Genomic DNA, 14,260 nt, shown 5'->3' with positions numbered 1-14,260 from the left:
CATAAAAACTAAAATATATTAATTTAAAATGAAAATATAAATACACATCAATACACATAACAATTAAAATTCTTTGGTGGCTTCAATTTGCCATCCAAACTTAATAGAAGTACCTAGCCTTTTATCACCTGATTCTTACAAATGTTCCCTCCTTATCATTTGTTGCCACTCACTTAAATTTCTAGTGAACAAATTGCTAAACAGACTGATGCAGCTTTGGTAGGAACTGGTTACACTAATGTCAGTTTCATCATTTTATTAAAGATTTCAACTCTTCTAAACCCCTTTGCTCCTTATATCTCCTTCCCATGGACACTTCTCACCTTAGGTATTTAAATTTGTTAAAACTATTTAATCTCAGGTTGTTTCCTTGATTTGGTAGATTTTTATGTATCTCTAACCTTCATTTCATTTTTCCTTTGGCTTTTGAACCCGCTCTCATTCCCATTTTATGTTCTTTTCCCGAGGTTGCCTTCCATGGGTGAACATAACTTGTGCCATAACTTGTAATTGAGCCTGCAATGCTCTTTATAGCTCAGTTGTAAGCCTATCATAAGCAGGACGAAATCAAAAGAAGTTGTTGTGCCAACTTCTGAGTTAATTTGTTGTTAAGGACTAGTGATGCCATTTACCCATAAAAAAGTTTTTAAAGTAAGGAAAACTTTTAAGAGGTAAAGTAGTATATTTCTATCTTACTCAGAAATGCAACTGTATATTCATTTCAAATAAAAATAATGCCATTGTCTTGTTCAGAGGTTATCTGGAATTTTTATTATTCAAAATGTTTTTTTTTTAAATACTGTTAAATATATTAACTGAGTTTTAAGTGTATCAAGTGAACACATTAATTCCAGTTTAATGAAACTGCATCTTATACTTCTTAAATAAACTTTATGGAAAATATTTCATCTTGCTCAACCAACAAGTACAATTTGAAAACTGTCAGCTGTTAAAGAAACCTAGTATCCAACATAAAAACAAATAAGGTACTTTTCTTGAAACCAAATACACTGGGGAAGGAGTCAACATGGCAAAGAAGTGGGGGGAGGGGGCAAAGATCCCTCTTTCCTCAAACACAATAGTATGGAAGCTACCAAGTGACTGAAACAGCATCACCAGGAGTCCACGGGGGAACAGCTAGGCAGGCCATAAGTTCATGATTACAAATTGGGAGAGATAAAATGAGCAGCATAGGCACAGAGGGAAGGTTTCTCCTTCTGTGGAGAGACAAAAGAAAGAAAAAGAGAGGCTGTGGAAGTGTAGGATTGTATTTGGACAAGAGAAAAACCTCTCTGGACCATGGACTAGGAAACAGAAAAAATGGAGAGAGAGCCAGTGTCTAGTTTGCAAACAACCTTAGGAGTGATGATACAGGGTTGCAGGTCCTCCTCCAGACTGGGAAGTGCCACCCTATGCACAGGTCTGGGGAGGAGGGGAGCCAGGCCCAGGCTTGGTAGTGAGCTCAGAGGGGCACTGGGAGAGCAGCCCCCTCCCTTGAGTTCTGTTTGAAGAAGGTATATAGTGTCCCCAAGGACAAAAGACCCTGCAGGTGCCCACCAGCCAGAGGCCCTTTGTCAGCTGAGCAGAGTGGCACTGCCCTGGAACCAGGGCATTTGGAGCAGGATCCTTTGAGACATCGGGGTTTGAATCCCAGCCAAGCACTTGGCAGTTGCAGCGGGCTGTGGAGCGGTACAAACTGGCCCGCTTGCACCCTTGGGGCACTGTGAGGATGGCCTGAACAGAGTGGTTTGGGACACCCAGTCTGGGAAGGAGTGACAGGGGTGTCACGATTTCTCTCATCATCACCAACCCAGTGGGGCTACAGGGAATAGGACAGTGGGCTCCCAATGAAGGTAGGAACTGCTTACACCAAACCCCACCCTGTATGTGTCTGGTAACTGCCTATCTACCAGAGCGAGCTTGATTCACCAAACAAGAGGGCCCCTCCTCCAGAACAGGACAGTGACCAGTTCCAAGGCACCATCAGATATAGGTCCACCGGTTTTGCATTTTCTGATTTGGTTCTTGGTCAATTATTGTTATATTCTTTCTTTTCTTCCTCTTATATCTTCCCTTCTCTATTCAGGTTATTGGTTTGTTTAAGCAGACATTTTTAATCTGTTATTTTTACACTTCTTCTCTATCTCTTTCTTCTTTATTTCCCTCTTTCTCTCTCTCTCTCTCTCTCTCTCTCTCTCTGGATTAAGCCATATAGCTTCTCTGATTCTCTGCCTGATCATTTTTTTTTCTTTTTATTTTCTTTTTCCCTGCCCCTATCATTTCTCTTTTTGTATGGGATAAGCCTTCTTCTACCACTACCCCCCTTTTAAAGTTTTTCCAGGATTACTTCAATGAAGAAATCAAAGCATACCTAATAGAAGGTCCAAACCACCACTCTAAGTAGGGAGATAAAGCAACCAGCAGAGAGCATTCAGCACACTCCAAAAACACCTGAAGTGCCAGGCCCTAGACAGTGTATGACCCCTCTTTAATATAATAGTGCTTCCAGGTGCAGGATATATAACAAGCTATTAAAACACGTAAAGGACAGAAAACTAGCCAAAATGATGAAATGGAAGAATTCTCCTCAAAAGAAATTCCAGGAAGAAATGACAGCTAGCAAATTGCTCAAAACATATATAAACAATATATCTGATCAAGAATTTAGAAGAATAGTCATAAAATTAATAGCTGGACTTGAAAAAAGCATAGAAGACAGCAGAGAATCTACTGCTGTAGAGATCAAGGAACTAATAGTCACAACAAATTAAGAAATGTTGTAAATGAGATGCAAAATAAACTAGATGCAGTGACAGCAAGGATGCAGGAAGCAGAGGGGAGAATAAGTAAAATAGAAGATAAATTTTTGGAAAATGATGAAGCTGAGAAAAAGAGAAAGAAAATACTAGAAGACAAGGGGAGAATTAGAGAACTAAGTTATTCATGAAATGCAAGCATATCTGTGCCATAGGAGTTCCAGAAAAAGAAGAGAGAGAGAGAAAGGGGCATAAGGCTTATTTAAACAAATTATAACTGAGAACTTCCCTAATCCAAGGAAGGAAGCAGACATCCAAATCCAGCAGACACAGAAAAATCCCTTCAGAATCAACAAAATAGATCTTCACCACAGCATATTATAGTGAAACTAGTAAAATACAGAGATAAAGAAAGAATTCTGAAAGCAGCTAAGGACAAACGGGCCCTAACCTACAAGAGTAGACACATTAGGGTAGTAACAGACCTGTCCCCTGAAACTTGGCAGGCCAGAAGGGAGTGGCATGAAATATTCAATGTGCTGAATAGGAAAAATATACAGCCAAGAATCCTTTATCCAGCAAGGCTGTCATTCAGAATAGGAGACATAAAGGCTTTCCCACACAAACAAAAACTGAAGGAATTCATGACCACTAAACCAGCCCTGCAGGAGATCCTAAGGGTGACTCTGTGAGTGGAACACTGCAAAGACTACAAAGGACTAGAGACATCAGCACAAGCATAAAACCAACAGATAACACAATGACACTGAATCCATATCTTTCAATAATTACTCTGAATTTGAATGGATTAAATTCCCTCAAGAAAGTTGGGATAGAAGGAACATACCTTAACATCATAAAAGTCATATATGAAAGGCCCACAGCTAACATCATCCTTAATGGGGAAAAACTTAGAGATTTCCACCTGAGATCAAGAACACAACAGGGATGTATATTGTTTAATATAGTGTTGGAAGTCCTAACCTCAGTAATCAGAAAACAAAGTGAAATAAAAGGCTTCCAAATTAGCAAAGAATAAATCACACTTTCACTTTTCACAGATGACAAGATATTCTACATGGAAAATCCGAAAAACTCCACCAAAAAGCTGCTAGAACTGATACATGAATTCAGCAAAGTCTCAAGATATAAATTCAATGTACAGAAATCAGCTGCATTTCTATGCACCAATAATGAAGCAACAGAAAGAAAGCAAGAAATTGATCCCATTTACAATTGCACCAAGAACCATAAAATACCTAGGAATAAATGTAGCCAAAGATGTAAAAGATCTATAGGCTGAAAACTATAGAAAACTTATGAAAGAAATTGAAGACACAAAGAAATGGAAAAATATTACATGCTCATGAATCAGAAGAACAAATATTGTTAAAATGTCAATACTACCCAAAGTCTTCTACCCATTCAATGCACTCCCAATCAAAATTGCACCAACATTCTTCTCAGAGCTAGAACAAACAATCCTAAAATCTGTATGGAACCACAAAAGACCCCGAATAGCCAAAGTAAAGTTGAAAAAGAAAATCAAAGCTGGAGGCATCACAATTCCAGACTTCAAGCTATACTACAAAGCTATAATCATCAAGATAGTATGATAGTGGCACAAAAACAGACACATAGACCAACAGAATAGAATACAGAATCCAGAATTGGACCCACAAATGTATGGCCAACTAATCTTTGACAAAGCAGGAAAGAATATCCAATGGAAAAAAGACCATCTCTTCAGCAAAAGGTGTTGGGAAAACTGGACAGTGACATACAGCAAAATGAACCTGGACCACTTTTTTACATCATACACAAAAATAAATTATAAATGGATGAAATACCTAAATTTAAGACAGGAAGTCATCAAATTCTTAAAGGAGAAAACAGGCAACAACCTCTTTGACCTCAGTCACAGCAACTTCTTACTTGACACATCTCCAAAGGCAAGGGAAATACAAGCAAAAATGAACTACTGGAATCTCATAAAAATAAAAAGCTTCTGCACAGTGAAGGAAACAATCAACAAAAAGCAACGGACAAAAAGGGAGAAAATATTTGCAAATGACATATCCACTAAAGTGTTAGTATCCAAAATCTATAAAGAACTTACCAAACTCAATGCCCAAAAAACAAATAATCCAGGGAAGAAATGAGCAGAAGACATAAATAGACACTTTTCCAAAGAAGACCTCCAGATGGCCAATAGACACAGAAGAAGATGCTCAACATTGCTCATCATCAGGGAAATACAAATCTAAACCACACTGAGATACTACCTCACACTGGTCAGGGTGCCTAAAATCAACAACTCAGGAAACAACAAATGTTGGCAAGGATGTGGAGAAAGGGGAACCCTTTTTCACTGTTGGTGGGAATGAAAAGTGATGCAGGCACTCTGGAAAACAGTATGGAGGTTCCTCAAAAAATTAGAAATAGAATTACCCTACAATCCAGCAATAGCACTACTGGGAATTTATCCAAAAGATACAGGAGTGCTGATTCATAGCGGCACATGTACCCCAATGTTTATAGCAGCATTATCAACAATAACCAAATTATGGAAAGAAACCAAATGTTCATCAGCTGATGTATGGATAAAGAAGATGTGGTTTATACATACAACAGAATACTACTTATCAATGAGAAAGAATGAAATCTTAACATTTGCAACAATGTGGATAGAACTGGAGAGTACTATTCTAAGTGAACTAAGTCAGAGAAAGATAGGTATCATATGTTTTCACTCATATGTGGAATTTGACTTAACAGAGTACCATGTGGAAATGGAAGGCGAAAATAGTTTCAGACAGAGGGAGGCAAACCACAAGACACTCTTAAATACTGAGAACAAACTGAGGTTTGATGGGGGGCAAGGGGGAATGGGTGATGGGCATTGATGGGGCGGGTGGGGGGAATGGGTGATAGGCATTGAGGAAGGCACTTGTTGGGATGAGCACTGGGTGTTGTATGTAAGCAATGAATCATGGGAATCTACTCCTGAAGCCAAGAGCACGCTGTATAAATTGTACGTTAGCTGACTTGACAATAAATTATATTTTAAAAAAAAGAAACCTAATACACTATAAGTGGTCATCACTCTTTATATCCTTTACCCAATGATTTGTGTACATTGGAGCTAGATACTCCTGAATCTGCTCTGTAATAAGCATTTTAAACAGGGAATCAAACATGACAATACAAGTTAAGGGCATAAATAAGTATCAAATATTGCCATATCTCCTGGGGAAATATTAATTTGTATCAAGTTGATATTAAGTATAAAAGAAAAAATAAGCAGAAAGAAAACAGAAAATGCTCTTTCACTTTAAGGAAAATGCATTGCATTGTAAGGTACCTAAGAGTAGGTATCTTCTTGTTATTTTATTTCATGTGGTCTAAATAGCTCTATTTTGGCTCCAGTAGGCAACAAAAAATATATATATATAAATTGTTTATTGTGCTCTCAGCTCAGGAAAAAATAGGACTTGTGGGTTCTAAATAACAATAGGGTTTCACTTTTTATTTGTGTATTATGAAGGAAAATATGGTTTCTTTCTAAGAAAGGGAAGTTTTACTAACTTAGTAAAAGGTTACCACAACTCTCCATAAATCATCAAGGATGTAAAAACATCAGGAGATATAAAATATCTAAGTGAAAATTAAGGAATTGAGACTCATGACGTAGTTATTATTTATTAGCAGAACTTAACCCATGCCTTGAACCATTTCCAATAAGTACGTAAGATTGTTACTCAGTCTGACATTTTTTATAATACCAACTTCAAACTCTGACACCATAATAAATGTAGTAGTTGCAGTGCTTTCCTGCTTTTTAAAGTTTATAATTTATAGTGTTTACAGTCTATAGGTTATAGTTTTTTATGGAAACATGTTTTGGAAATTAAATATAAAGTAACATGATGGAACCCATATTTTCAAATAACAAGATTACTGAAAATTCTAATATCCATGAATTCCATCGATGGTTGTGTTCTCTGGATTGGCTATAAATGCCTACATCACACAGGGTCTTTCTAAGACTCTTCATGTTTTTTTTTTTTAATATCGAATGGTGTTGCCCACTAATATGATGAGGTATTTATCTCTCATTCTTCATATGCAATTGAATATATTGCCAGTTGATGGTATTAAGTTACTTGTGAATCGTTTTACTTTTTATCATTATTTCCTAATAATAATTCCATATAAAGTAATATATACAACAGTATGTATTAGGAAGAAATATATGAGGGCAAAGTTTGTTTTTAGGATTAGATATGATAATAATTCTGTAAATGACTTCATAAAACTCCTGGAACTTCTCCAGGATTCAATTTTATAATGAGCTTTAAGGGATCTTTCATATCTGAAGGTAAAATACGGCTGTAATAAAACAAATACTTTTAAAATTTTTGCTGAAGTAAACTTCGTTTGGAAAATTGATTTCAAACCTTTCAGAAAAGGCACAATTTAAAACTCATTTTAAAAATAGAAAAATTTGGCCTAAATCAAATTACAAATGTATTCTAAAAAATTAATTTCACTTGTAATTGATGTGCATGTATAATATATCACTAGGAAAATTTGTTGAATCAAATATCAGTAGTTTTTAGGGATTCTATAACAAAATAGCCTGCGATTGTGGATTTTCCCTTTTAACCTGATAAGTTATATAAACTGTATATCCTATATTTTATAAATTATCGCTTAATAATTATGACAGTTTTGATGAACCAATAAATACATAGCTATTATAATTCCTGTTTAGTGAGTATCTTCTCAGTGGTATAAATTAACCTTCTCATTAATTAATGAAGTTTACGACATGATGGCTTTACATGACCCTTGAAATTTAAAATCAACTTTTTCTTTTTATTTCTTTTTCGAGTATAGTTGACACACAATGTTACACTGGTGTCAAGTGTACAAAATAGTGATTCAACAATTTGTTACCTTATGCTATGGTCACCACAATTGTAGTTACCATCTGTCACTGAACAAAGCTATTACAATACCATTGACTAGATTCCCTATGCTGCACCTTCTATTCCTGTGACTTATTCATTCCACAGCTGGAATTAACTAAATTCCATAACTAGAATAATAGTCTGTACCTCCCACGCCCCTTGATCCATTTTGCCCATCCTCCCATCTGCCTCCCTTCTAGCAATGATCAGTTTGTTCTCTGTATGCATAGGTCTGATTCCGTTTTTTGATTGTTTATTCATTTGTTTTGTTTTTTAGTTTCTACATAGAAGGAAAGCATACAGTATTTGTCTTTTTCTGTCTGACTTATTTCACTTAGCCTAATACCCTCTACGTACATTCATGTTGTCACAAATACCAATGGAATATTACTCAACCATAAAATCAGTTTTTTTTTCTATGATATGAAGACATTCTTTATTCCTTAGTATATTGGAAGCTAAACTCATATTCTAGGCCTTTAGTTTCTGAAAATGTTTTGGTTTTTGTTTGTTTGTTTGTTTGTTTGTTTGTTTGTTTTTTCAGAATCTAAGTAAACCTTTACTTAAATTGGAACCACAGATTAAATTTCTATGTCAACATTCACTGGATATTATGGGGAACATAGCAACCATGTGTGGATGTGCAGACACTCTAACAGGCTCACACTGAAGATTTCAGAGATTTTTCCCTTTGATCACATCATACCCTTTCCCATATAATTAGAAGCGGCCCATGATACAGTCATTTTCCAGATTTATTATATAGGACTGGAATAAAAATTTAAAAAACAATAGCTATAGAGAAACACACAGGGCGAGAGGAACATAAAACAATGTGTGTGGTCCAGCTCACCAGCATAATGAGGAAAAAAGATTGGAAAATGAGTGATTTGAGTTTTATAGCCTTAAGAAGAGTTCCAGAATGTTTTCAAAAACAATGAAATAGTAAATAGCAGAGAATTTGTGGAGTGTTTCCCTAATTTACTAATCCTTACCTTTTGATGGAAGATAAATGCTTTTCATATGTCAGTGCTACTAAAATTAGTTTATAAAATAAGCTTTTATAATCAAAATTATAATAAGATTATGGTAGACAGCCTTTAAGATGGTCCTTCAAAGCTCCCCAAGTCCCAATTTTTACGCATGTTTACAATCCACTCTCCTTGAATATGGGCTGGACTTATTGACACACTTTTAAGTGGTAGAATATGATAGAAGTGATCTCATATTGTATGCTCCTTCCAATGTTAGGTTACAATTAAACTGTGGCTTCCACCTTGCACATACTCTCTAGCTCTATCTGGGTCACTCATCCTGGCAGAAGCCAGTTGCCATTTTTTAAAGAAGCCGTGTGGAGACTTGTGTGACAAAATACTGTGAGCTGCAGTAAAAAACCATATAAATGATCTTGGAAGAGGATTCTCATCCTCAGAGTAGAGGCTTCAGAAGAGCCACAGCCCAAGCTGACGAGAGTCCTCAAGCCAGAAGCTATCAGATAAGGTAAATCAGATAATTAAGTGTGAGAAAATAAATGTGTATTGTTCTGATGTAATGTTTTGATGAAGCTAAGTTTTAGAGGCAATTTATTACAAAAAGTCACTATGTATTGTCAGAAAGTCACTGTTACTTGCGTTTATGTAGAATATGCTTCTTGCAGGAAATCAAATTTACTCATCTAAAGTGATAATGTATGCAGCAGTATAATTATAAACTCAATACACTAAGACATCACTGATTTTATATATATGTATGCATTTATATTATATATATTACATATTATATATACATTTATAATTTATAGAAATATTACATACTATATATATATATTATACAAATCAATTTCACTCTTTATCCCCTCACAAAAATATCCATCATGTGTCTTTGAGGGCTATATTCATCTTAGTTTTTCAGAGGACCCTGCTGATAGAGCATGTACCATGTTGAAATTACATTTTACCATGTCTGAGATTAAAAAAAAAAAGTTCTAATAAATTTCAAGAAAACACTGTATTTTATATCTAAAACTTTAATTATTATTTACTTAGGCAATGAAAAATTTTTACTAAAAGCTTATTAAAATAAATATATTTGTATAGGTATATAAAATTAACAATAAATTTTGTTTCTGCATAAAGAGTGGTAAAGTTAGAAAGTATATATTTGGATTATCAGATATGGGTGACTGAGTGCTAATTATCTGATCATCCATAAGTAAGTCAAGTAAACTTTCTGGTCTCATTTCATTCATTTTTTAAACAGTGATTTAAAAACTTTAAATTGTTAATGGGAAGACAAAATGAGATAATATTCCATCGGTTTACATAATTTGTTTTATTTTTGCTCAAAACGTTGAGTCTGTCTTGTTTTAATCACATTTACTTTTAAATTTTTTAGATATATTTGCAGACAAGAGCATGAATTTATTTACTTTACCCAGTATTATAACCCCATGCCAATGTACTGTTTGTATGTAGTTCCTCTTTAAAAAAGTGTTTTTTTGTTATTGTTGAATCTATTAATTAATGTCTAAGTAGGTAACATGAAATATGAAATTTGTAAAAGGTTTATTAACATTTTAAAGAAGGAATTTTTTTCCTTCTACCCATCTAGGTTCAGTGGATGGCCTAAGAATAAAAATTACATAAGACAGATTAACAGGAGAAAATCAAATTTAATTACATACATACAGGAGCCCCATAGGTCATGAGTCTCAAAGGTAAGTTGGGCAGTTGATGCTTATAAGCCATTCTGAGCTAAGGAATGGAGGTGCCTAGGGCTTCAAAGAGGAGAAGGATAATGTTCTCAGGAAGATAAGAAAGGAAAATGTTTGGTAATTAGATGTTTCCCCTGTCATGCAGATACGTCTTTCTAGATACAAAATTTATCTCTGCAAATAGCTTTTTTTCCGGAAGAAGCTTCCTGTCTAAATTCTTTATGCCAATTAAGGGAGAAGTAAAAGCTTTTCCGGAGTCTGCTGACTGCCCTCAGCTCAAAATACTCCACATGCCAAAGTGGCATATTTTGGGGAGGTTCGTTCTGAACACCTCTATGTAAATCACATATGTATGAACATTATGCCACCCCATTGCAATAATATAGTGGTGAGTTAACTACACTGTTGGAATTTGAATATTTTATCACAAAATCGTGGAATTACAGAACTGAAAATGATTTAGAGAAATATGTAGCACAGCTACTGATGGGATCAAATTGTCTGAAAATCCATTAGTACGGCCAAAATTATAAGCCAGGCTTTCTGGCTTTAATATTTGTGGTCCAACCAATAAAACTCAATATATATAATCAATACACCAACTCAATACTGCTGTTATTAAATACTAATTCCTGAGCACCTAACTATATAAAGCAAATATTAACAGACATAAAGGGAAAAATTGACAGTAATACAATAACAATTGATGACTTTAATACCATACTAACATCAATGAATCATCCAGATAGAAAAGCAATAAGGAAACATTGCCCTGAAATGACACATTAGACCAAATGGACTTAACAGATTTATGAACATGTCATCCCCAAACTGAAAAATATACATTCTTTTTGAAGGCACATGGAATATTCTCCAAGACTGATCATATTTTAGACCAAAGAAAGTCTCAATAAATTCAAGAAAGTTGAAATAATATCAAGCATCTTTTCCAACCATAATGGTATGAAATTAGAAATCAGTTACAAGAATAAAACTGGAATACCACAACATGTGGAGACTAAAAAAAAAAACATGTTACTAAACAACCAATGGGTCAACAAAGAAATCAAAGAGGAAATCAAAAAATACCTTGAGACCAAAGCAAAATACAACTTTTAAAATCTATTGGATGCAGCAAAATCAGTTTTAAGAGGGAAGTTCATAACAATAGAGACCTACTTCAAGAAACAAAAACAATCTCAAATAAACAATCTACCTTTACATCTAAAGGAACTAGAAAAAGAACAAACAAATGTCAAAGTTAGTAGGAGGAAGGAAACAATTACATAGTGGAAATAAACAGACACTAAAAACAATAAACACACACAAAAATTAGAAGAGATCAATGAAACTAAAAGCTGGTTCTTGAAAAAATAAACAAAATTGATAAATCTCTAGCTGCAGTCATCAACAAAAAAAGAGAGAGAAAGAGAGAGAGAGAGAAGGCCCAAATAAATAAAATCAGAAATGAATTATGCCACTGTAATACAAAGGATCATAACAGTCTACTTTGCATAATTATAGCCCAAAATATTGACAAACCCTGGGAGAAATAAATTCCTAGAAACACACAACCTTACAAGACTTAATCAAGAAGAACTAGAAAGTTATTGGTTAAAAATTGGTTAAAAATTCCCCAAAATTAAAAGTCCAGGATGAGACAGCTTCCCTAGTGAATTTTACCAAACATTTAAAAAGAGTTAACACCTATATTTCTAAAATTGTTCCAAAAAAATGGAAGAGAAAGTAATGATTGCAAACTCATTTTATGAGACCAGCATTACCCTGATATCAAAATCAGACAAAAAAAAAAAAAAAAAAAACACCAAAAGAAAAAAGAAGAAAATTACAGGCCAATATCTTTGATGAATACAAATGCAAAATCTCTCAACAAAACATTAGCAAACCTAATTCTGTAATAGATTAAAAGGATCATATACCATGAATAAGTGAGATTTTTTCCAGGGATGCAAGAATATTTCAACATCCATAAATCAATTAATGTGATACATCACATTAACAAAACAAAGGATAATATTCATATGATCATCTCATTATATGCAGAAAAAGCATTTGACCAAATTCAATATGTATTTATGATAAAAATTCTCAACAATGTGAGGACAGAAGGTATGTACCTCAACATAATAAATGTATGGCAAAACCACAAGCATAATCATAATTAGCATTATACATAATCAATGGTGACAAGTTGAAAGCTTTTCTTCTAAGACCAGGAAAAAGGCAAGAATGCCAACTCTCACTACTTTTATTCAACAGCATATTAGAAATCTTAGCTAGGGGCACCTGGGTGGCTCAGTCAGTTAAACATCCAACTTTGGCTCACGTCATGATCTCATGGTTTATGGGTTAGAGCCCCATGTCGGGCTCTGTGCTGACAGCTCAGAACCTGAAATCTGCTTCAGATTTTGTGTCTCCCTCTCCCTCTGCTCCTCACCAGCTCACACTCTGTCTCTCTCTCTCTTAAAAATAAACACTAAAAAATATTAAAAAAAAGAAATCTTAGCTAGAGCAATTAGGCAGCAAAAAGAGATAAGAGACATCTACATTGGAAGTAAATCTGTCGCCATTTGCAGGTAACACTATATACAGGAAGTCCAAAGGATTTCACCAAGACACTAAGAATTAATAAATGAGTTCAGTAAAGTCACAAAATACAAAATTAACATAAAGAAATCGGTTGCATTTCTGTAAACTAATGACAAGCTTTCATAAAGAGAAATTAAGAAAAAATCCCACTTATAACTGCATCAAAAAGAATGAAATACCTAGGAATAAACTTAACCAAGGAGGTAAAGACTTTCTCTGAAAACCAGAAGACACAGATGAAAGAAATTAAAGATGACACAAATAAATGCAAAGATACACTGCTCTTGTGTACTGGAAGAATTCACATTGTTAAAATGTCCATACTACACAAAGCAATCTACAGATTCGATGCAATCCCCATCAAAATAACAATAACATTTTTCACAGAACTAGAATAAATGATTCTAAAATTTGTATGGAATGACAAAGACCCCAAATAGCCAAAGCAATCTTGAGAAAGAAGAACAAACCTGGATGTATCATGCTCCCTGATTTCAAACTACACTACAAAGCTATAGTAATCCAAACACTATGGTACTGTCATAAAATCAAATACACAGATCAATGGAGTATAATGGAAAGCCTAGAAATCAACCCACACGTATTTGGTCAATTAACGTATGACAAAGGAGGCAAGAACAAAAAATGGGAAAAAGACAGTCTTTTCAATAAATGGTTAATGAAAAACTTAAGAGCTACATGCAAAAGAATAAAACTGTACCACTATCCTATACTATATATATATATAAAAAATTCAAAATGGAGTAAAGACTTGAATGTAAGGCCTGTAGAAGAAAACATAGGCAGTAGGCTTTTTCATATCAATCTTAGCAAAAATTTTTAGAGCAGTTTCCTCAGGCACAGGAAACAAAAGCTAAAATTTAAAAAATGGTATTACATCAAACTAAAAAGGTTTTGTACAGTGAAGGAAATCATTAAAAATAAACAAAAAGGCATCCTACTTAATGGAAGAAGATATTTGCAAATCGTATATCCAATAAGAGGTTAACATCTAAAATAAAGAACTTACACAATTTAATATCAAAAAACCGAACAACCTGAGTAAAAAATGGGAAGAGGACTTCAATAGACACTTTTTTCTGAAAAAAAGACATCTAAATGGCCAATAGGCATGCGCAAAAATGCTCAACATCAGGTAAATGCAAATGAAAACCACAATGAGATACCACCTCACACCTGCCAGA

At 34.4% G+C, this 14,260-nt stretch overlaps 1 pseudogene; it reads right to left on the bottom strand.

Annotated features, from left to right (window-relative positions):
* LOC123608353 overlaps nucleotides 1-1,800 on the bottom strand; it is a 77,879-nt pseudogene extending 76,079 nt beyond the window's left edge.
* Nucleotides 1,801-14,260: the final 12,460 nt, after the last annotated feature.

This window comes from Leopardus geoffroyi, chromosome A1 (assembly GCF_018350155.1).
Source record: "Leopardus geoffroyi isolate Oge1 chromosome A1, O.geoffroyi_Oge1_pat1.0, whole genome shotgun sequence".
NCBI classification, from domain to species: domain Eukaryota; kingdom Metazoa; phylum Chordata; class Mammalia; order Carnivora; family Felidae; genus Leopardus; species Leopardus geoffroyi.
The sequence above is the reverse complement of the archived record's forward strand: the minus strand, read 5'-3'. Positions and strand labels throughout refer to the sequence as shown.